The following is an 8,983-nucleotide window of genomic DNA, read 5'->3' on the forward strand; positions in this document are numbered from 1 at the left end:
AGTAACCTGTTTCCCCCGCAATCCCCACACTATATAGATATAATCTGCCATAATGTATCCCACAGCTCTGATTACACTTTCCTCGCAACCCCCCACGTCGAGACTTAATGCTCTCAATACAGAAATTCCTTTACCTCCTATCCTATTTATCACCCTATTTAACCACCCCTTGACACTCCTCATTCCATCACAAAAATATACTACATGAAAAGCCGACTCCTCCCCACCACATATCCCACACTCCCCCCCGTCAACGACTCGTCTATCCCGTAGAACCACACCCGACGGTAAAATGCCGTGCAGAAAACGATACATTACATCCCGAACACGAGGTTGCAACCTCATCCTACTCAAACTATTCCATATACTTCCCCATGCATACATGGGGAAAATTCCCTCTACAGGAGCTACAACCCTCCCGGCTAACAATCTACACAACCTACCTATTTTAACCTTTGCTGGCTCTCGATCCCACGCCAGAGCCCTCAACACAGTTTCACACTCATTCAACTCAACTCCTGTATACATCCGTTGCAATCTGTTATGGATCCTGGCCACCCCCCCCCACCCACACTTTCCCTCATCACCTCCCTTTTAATGTAGACACATTTGACCCTCCGCTTTAAGTCCAGCAATCCCAGCCCCCCCTTACTTACAGGTAACATTACCATCCTAAGCGAGTTTTCCATGCGTGCCACAGTTAGATCGCCTGCATAAATAAGACTGCAAATTTTTAACGAATTCACCTGCTTCCTCACAACTGCACTACCCCAATCAACCCTACCTGCCCAAGCTCCTAACCCCATGACCATGGATTTATCTGAATTTACCCTCATACCAGTTGCCCCTGCGAACATTTGTACTACCCGGTCTAATGTGTCCATTGACATCCCCTCCCTGATCAGAACAGTTGTATCATCCACATACCCAATTAAAACTGGCCAAACCCTCGCAACCTCACACCCTGGTCCCACTACGTGACACATACGCTGCTACATCAATCTATAAAAGGGGTCCTGTACGCACGCAAACAATGATTGTGACATAGGACACCCCTGCCTAAGTCCCATATCCATTACAATCTTCCTACCCAATCGACCTTTAATCTGTACCCTCGCCATTACACCTCCATACAACGCCTCAACCCAACCCACTATTTCTTCCCCAAACCCCTGACCCCTGAGGATGGCTTTCAATTCTTTTCGATCCACTCTATCATATGCCCCTTGCCAATCGAGCGCCACCAAACCTCCCTCCCTCCCCCCTCCTTTTGCCTTCACGAAATCCCTAAGTAACCCATGCCCCTCCACCATAGACCTCCCTGGCAAACCAAACTGAGTTTTTGATACTACCCGCCCCACCACACACTTGACCCGATTTCCCAAAATCTTCGCAAACAATTTATAATCTGTGCATAACAACGAGATCGCCCGGTAATCCCGAAGCGTATGCTGCCCCTTACCCTTCGGTACCAATACAACGACAGCCGTTGCCTGCTTCTCACCCAGCTCACCTCTCTACTTCATGCAATTTAATAACCTAACCAGAAAATGCCTCAATAATTCCCAATGCTGCTGATAAAACTCTGCCGGGAGTCCATCAATTCCCAGTGCTTTGCCCTTTCGCATTCCACTTAAAGCCCTCCATATTTCCCCCCCAGTTATTTCCCCACCCAGTGCTTCCCTATCACTGTTACGCAACTGACATACCACACTTCCACACACCTGTTCTAAAACCCCATCCTCTACCCCTTCTCGTTGCCAGTACTTCTCATACCACTTGTCAGCAAATGCCCCCATTCCTTCCGTAGCTTGTATGACCTGCCCCTCCCTGTACCCTCCTATCGACTCATGAACCTCCAACCATGGAATAGTCATTGCCTGCTGTCTTTGTTTCTGCCTACGCAATATGCACGATGAAGGTCTATCGCCCCATAACACCTCTTCCACCCCCGCCTGTACCTGCACCGCTTGGAACCTCTCATCCTGTACCTCACGCAGCCTCCCTTTAATTGCCATAATATCATCCATTGGATAAGTGCCCGCCACCGCCCCCCTCGCATAACAACCCCGTAACCTATCCTCCAAATAGTTAGCAAGCCCATATTTTAAAGAATTTATACATTTCCCTTCCTTTATGTAATATTGCTTAATCCGTTCTTTAGCCACACCATCCCACCACATCACCACATCCTCTACCCCATTTACCTCTGCACGTAACCCCTCCCACAGCGTTGCAAATCCCTCTATCCCCTCCTCATCACCTAACACACTTGTATTTAACTTCCAATAACCCCTAGATATACCTGCTAGTGACTCCCACGCCACCTCTGCTACTACCGCCCGATGATCCGAATAAGCTACTTCTATTGTACGGAAAAATGTCAACCAAACCCCTTGAGATATATACAGCCTATCCAACCTAGCCGCGTAACTCCGTCTTACAAAAGTGTGCTCTACCTCCCACGCCCCTCCTCCAACCGCATCCCGCAACTGAATATCCCGCAAAAGATCTCGCAAGGCCGCCGACACGTGCCCCGCCCCTTTTGGTTCCACGTCAGCCCTCCTAATAACGCAGTTCCAGTCCCCACCAACGACGGCCACTGCAGGTAAACCACGTAAGAAGAAAACTAGTTCTTCACATACAAAATCCCTTTTTACCCTCACATCATTTTCTGCTGGTGCATACACACTTACAAAAGATACCCTCTGCCCCATCCACCACCCATCCACGCACAATACTCTTCCCCCCCTCCCCCCTCACTTCTTAGCAACACAAACGGGCTTGCCTCCCTGATCAATATACCCACACCACCTTTCAGACGTGCAGATGGCAGAGTCATGACCTGAAACCCCTCCACCTCGAGCACTCTTCCCTCCTTGAAATTGTGTTCTTGCAGGAACACTACATCCACCCTATATTTATACAGAAACATTCGAAACCATTCCTTCTTCACACTATTACACAGTCCATTTACGTTCACAGTCATACACCTAAGACCTCTTTACAGTTTCCAACCCTTCCTCCTCTCTTCATTCATCCCAGGGCCTCCTGTCCCAGAGCCAGCACAAGGCTTCACACCATCAACCCCCCCCCCCTTTTTTGCGATGCCTCTTATTGTGACTACTTCGACATTGCTTTTCCTTCCTCCCAGACTTCTGCGCCGGCGTCAGGACATCATTTGAGTCTGACGCCGCCGCTCTCTTCCTCGTGATGCCCTCTACATCCATGTTATCTTCTGAGGTTCCCTCACGATGTACCTCAACCTCCACCACGCCTCGTTCCACAGCACACGGCGACAACTCACTCTTACTAGTTGGCCCGTCAACCCTGATATGGTTTTTATCATTACATTCCTCTACAGGCAACGCCGTGCCTCTCACCAGCTCAGGTACAACATCCTCTGCAGGCGGCGTCAATGTCCTTTACACTTCCTGAAGCTCTTCCTCTAGAGCCTGCACCTCCTCCTGCACTTGCACTTCTGTACTTTTCCCTTGTCTAGTAACAGATCCTTTTACATCACAGCTTACCTCACACATGCCAGTCTCCTCTTTGGAATCCTCCACCTCTTCAGTCCAGGATTGTCTGCATCGCTCTTGGGCCGTGTAGACCCCCTTGCCTGACGCTCCTCAGTAACCTGACAGCAGTGGTACGAGGAGGTGTTGTGCATTCGCTGCCTGGATGAGGTAGAGTGCGGTCGTGCTTTGCACCCCTCTACTGTTTCCCAGACGAGCTACTCAGTCAACAACATGGCGCCAGGTGTGCGCAGGAGAGTGAATACTGTGGGCATTGAACTTATTAGTGGGGCTTAACGCCTACGTCAGTCGATGTGTTATTGCCCAAAATTATAAGAGAGACATACGGCATCAGAGACGAGGATTTATATGGAGTGGCACTGAACGGTGTATATAGAATTTTCGTGAAAGTGCTAACTGCTCAAGTATACGAGGCTTTGGTTGATCGTTACCAAGATGTCAGCATTAACGTAACACCGGCAGTGAGGGTAAAGTTGACGGATGTATCACAACATTATTCGTGGGTTAAGCTCCGCATCGTGCCTTTTGAGGCTGATGAGGTAGATATTCGAAATGTATTCGAACATTATGGAACTGTACATCTGGCCCAACCTGGCAAATGGGTAAAAGGTGCTTACACAGGATTTTCTGAGGGTTCTTTTAATCTCAAGATGACGCTAAGGCATCCTATACCCTCGTATGTATATCTCGAAGAGTTTAGAACCCAGGTAATGGTAGCGTATGCGGGGCAGAGATGTACGTGCCGACTGTGTGGCGAATATGACCATATGGCGGCAGACTGTGGCAAGTGGAGTATGGCTCCTGGGCCGGCAAGGGGCGGAGCACCTGCGCATGAGCACCCGATGCCTAAAGAAGAACGGGTGCAAGGAGGAGGGCGTGGTCGCATGTGGAGTGAAGAGGTGGTGGCTCCTCCTGTGGAATCGGAAGAAGTGGTGATCCATGAATCACCTGGCCCATCAACAGTACAGTTGTCAAGTGAGGAGGTACAGGAGGGCGCAGCAGTGAAGGCTATTGATGAGGAGTTGGAGACGGTGATACAGGCTATGTTACAGTCTATGCAGGTGGAGAGTTACAGCGAACAAGAACCTGGGATCAGGGCGGAAGGTGTGTGTGGGGAAGGGGAGCATCAGGTGGCACCTGTGGTGGGCAGTGCGAGTGCCATGGAAGGACATGGAGGCGGATTAAGGGTGGTAGAGGTGGAAGTCCATTGTGCTGGCTCCCAGGACTCAGATATGGAAACTGAGAGAGCTACAAGGAAAAGGGCAGCAGCGTCAGATTCGGACGATGTTCTGACGCCGGCGCAAAGGCCGGGGAAAAAGACATGGGGTTATGGTACCCAGAGTGACTCTGCGAGAGGGCCACAACAGAAGGGGGGGGGATGGTTGGGAAGGAGGGGGGGAGTCTGTGGCAAAGGCACAGTCCAGGGGAACGGTCTGAAAGGGAAGAATCTTGACATGAGGCGGGGAAGGAAACCTTAAACTGGCCTCAGGTGTGTAACAATAAATATTAATGGTCTGTGTGATGGTGTTAAACGGGAGTGCTTCAGGATGTTTTTGAATAGGTACAAGGTTGACGTAGCTTTTGTGCAGGAGCACAATTTTAAGCTTGGTCGTGAATTAGTGGTGCCTGGGTATCAGGCTTATGTGTTGCCGTCTGAGCATTTAAAAGGAGGAGTGGGTGTGTTGATCAGGGAGGCGAGCCCGTTTGTATTGCATAGGAAAGAGGGGGAGGAGGGGGGAGAGTATTACGTGTGGAAGGATGGTGGATGGGAGAGAGGGTGGCGTTCGTGTGTGTGTATGCCCCAGCAGAAAGTGACGTGAAAGTGAAGATGGATTTTGTGCGGGAGGAGCTCGTGTACTACCTATGCACGTTACCGTATGTGGCGATTGTGGGGGGGGATTGGAATTGTGTAATTAAGAGGACAGACGTGGAACCCAGAGGAGCGGGATATTTTTCCTCAGTCTTGGGGGGCCTGCTTAGAGATCTTCAGTTACGTGATGCTTTCGGGGGAGGTCTGTGGGAGGTGGAACATACGTTTACAAGAAGGGGATATGTGGCTCGTTTGGACAGGTTATATTTATCTCAGAGGGTTTTGGTAGAGTCTTTTAAAACTATTGAGATGGTGGCTTCCGATCACAGGGCGGTATTAGTGGAGGTGGGATGGGATGCTTTGGCTCGTAGGCAGGGAAGTTATTGGAAACTGAACACGATGGTTTTGGGGGATAGGGAGGGAGTGGAAGCGTTTGCAATATTTTGGGAACAGCTCTGTGCCGACAGAAGGACTGAGGAAGATGTGGTAGGATGGTGGGATAGTGTGGCTAAGTTAAGAATACGTCAATTTTATGTGAGGGAGGGCAAACGCATTAATCAATTGCGGTATGGTTTGTCAAATTACTTAGAATCTAGATTACGAGATTGTTACGAGGGGGGCGGTGGCCGGGGTGTACCCGGTGGAGGATATACACATGTTGAAGGACAGAATACGGGATTTGCAAGAAGAACGTTTTGCAGCTGTACGGGTACAGGCGGGGTTGGACGAAGTACTCTGGGGCGACAAGCCATCAGCTTGTGTGCTGTGAGGACAGAAGGTACGACAGCGAACGACTACAATACCGGGTTTGCAAGTCATATCTTCTGTGGGGGGTTTTAGAGAGGGTCAGATATTAAGGGACACCAAGGGGATGAATGCATATGCAGATAGATGGTTTGAGGAATACGGGAAAAGTAGTGGGGTGGATGGCGAGGTTCTTGGGAAGGTATGCGAGTATGTGCCGTGCAAACTGGGGAGGAGTGATCGGGAGGCACTGGGTGGGGTCATTGAGGAGAGGGAAATATGGAGAGCCCTTATGGACATGAGGAAGGGTAAGGCACCCGGGATCGATGGTTTACCAAGCGAATTTTATGTACAGCACTGGGGTCTGCTTAGGGGTTTTCTAGTAAGGTTAATGAATGCCATGAAAGACGGAGGTAAGATGGGAGAATCTCAGGCAACGGCGGTGGTGGTGTTGGTCCCAAAGGGTAAACAGCAGAGTACCCTTCGGGATTACTGAGCCATTTCGTTGCTTTGTGCTGATTATAAATTATTTGCGAAAATTCTTGGGAATCGGCTTAAATGTGTTGTGGGGAGGGTCGTGTCTGAGTCTCAGTTTGGTTTACCTGGTAGGTCAATGAGCGAGGGCCACGGGATTATCAAGGGGTTCCTGGAGGATATGGAAAGGGGAAGAGGGGCGTTGGTGGTGTTGGATTGGCAAGGGGCTTATGATAGGGTGGAAAGAAAGGCTTTGAGGGATATTCTCCTACGACAGGGGTTTGGCGAAGAAATAGTGGGGTGGGTGGATACGTTGTACTCAAACGCGAAGGTAAGGGTGCAAATCAATGGGTGTGTGAGGGGGGGGAGTCAACATGGAGCGGGGTCTTCGGCAGGGATGTCCTTTATCACAAATATTGTTTGCATGTGTTCAGGATCCCTTTTATAGGATGGTGGAGGATCGTCTAAGGACGGGGGGGAGGGATGGTGAGCTGAAGCCGTGGCCTGGTTTGGTGGGCTATGTTGATGATACCACTATTTTGGTAAGTGAGGAGACACGGTTAGGACTTTTGGGGGAAGTTGTACACACTTTTGGGAGAGCTACTGGGATGAAGGTAAATCTGGAAAAGTCAATGATCATGGGGCTGGGAGAGTGGGCAGAGAGATTAGATTTTTTTTTTTTTTTTTATTTTTATATTTTATTTAAAGCAGTTCATACAATATACATAGATAGTTACGTATATATATGTGAATAAATAAATATAAAAAGAGACATTATCAGTGGCTCTGATCCTGCCCACTAAGTAACTAATCATTATGAGTCTGATATGCACCTAACTACATAACTAACATAATGTACAATGATACAAAGCACTTACAATATTAGTGACTCACCCCCCCCCCAACATTTACGTAATTGTTATTATTACACTCAAAAAGTTGCGCTAAGCCACAATGATGAACATGTACTTTAACAGTATTATATACTCCATACATTCTCATTTTTAGTTTAAAACATTACTATGCGTTAATAAAGAAAAGACGCCTTAGCTGGTCCTCCACAGAACTAAATGAAATTACATATGCGCAATACACTTACACGTTTATCTATGAGCCGACATGAAACAAACTCCACAACATCTTAAAACTATTCAATGAACTTTTTAAAATACTGACAACTATTATACTTTATGACAATATTTGTATAATAACACTGCTTTACTATAGTGAACAATGTCAAACAATATGATAACTTTACACTGGATATTGAAATACACACTTGTATTACATATACCAAGAATGTATATTATTAAACACGTATTGTCTTGTTCATCAAATTCTAGATGTTTAATGACATGTTTCAGAGCCATTTTTAGACTTGCTCTTTCACGCACTATGGTTAATAATACAACATTATAGCCCCTAATCGATTGGTAAGCCGCCTCTTGCTTCTCAGGAAACTATGCTTAATAATCATGATATTCTATATCCATATAAATCATTTTACCCTCCCCCCTTTTACAGAGACCAGTCCACCCAGCCATTACGACACTAATGCGCGCAACCCTCTCACAGTCATACCTCTATACGATACCGGAAAATCTCTGGCCCATCTACATCCATACACTACCTCATTTATACACTTTGTTCTATAGAAGTGTCCTGCTAAAGCCCTTATTCGTTCCTCCCCCCCCACTTCCCTCATCACCCACGATATATAGACATAATCTACCACTAAATACATGACGGCCCTCCTCACACTATCTCCCACTCCCTCTATATCCAAACTCAGTGCCCTTAATACCACTAACCCACTCCCACCCACCATATCCAACACTCTTCGTAACCATAGACGTGCCCGCTCGATCTGCTCACAGAAATACACCACATGATATGCTGTTTCCTCCCCCCCACACAAAACACAACATTGAGACTTCAAAATTCCCATCTGATACAGTCGTACTTTAGTTGGCAAAATCCCATGTAAAAACCTATACATAGTTTCCTTCACCCTTGACTTCACCCGTAACTTACTGAAGTCTCCCCAGATTCGTGTCCAATTATATAATGGAAAAACTGTCTCCCCTTCCAACACCTCTTGAACCCTTTCCAACCTCCCCAAAACACACGCCGTTACATTTTCCGGATTTCTTACCTGTAATAAGTATCTCAACATACTCATACACTCCTCTAATTCCCTACCCCCCCACCACCGCCTCACATCTTCCATCACTTTTCTCACTCTGACACCACGTTCCCCGCCCAATCTCAGATAACAATGCTTCACGTACATGCTCTTCAGTCTGCTACCCAAAGGAATTAAACCTAAACCCCCTTTTGCCAGCGGTGTCATTACAACCGTTTGCCTCAGCCAATGACAACCATATCCCCATATAAAATTCAGTACTTTCCTTTGCAC

The sequence above is a fragment of the Cherax quadricarinatus genome, chromosome 85 (genome assembly GCF_038502225.1).
Source record: "Cherax quadricarinatus isolate ZL_2023a chromosome 85, ASM3850222v1, whole genome shotgun sequence".
NCBI classification, from domain to species: Eukaryota; Metazoa; Arthropoda; class Malacostraca; order Decapoda; family Parastacidae; genus Cherax; species Cherax quadricarinatus.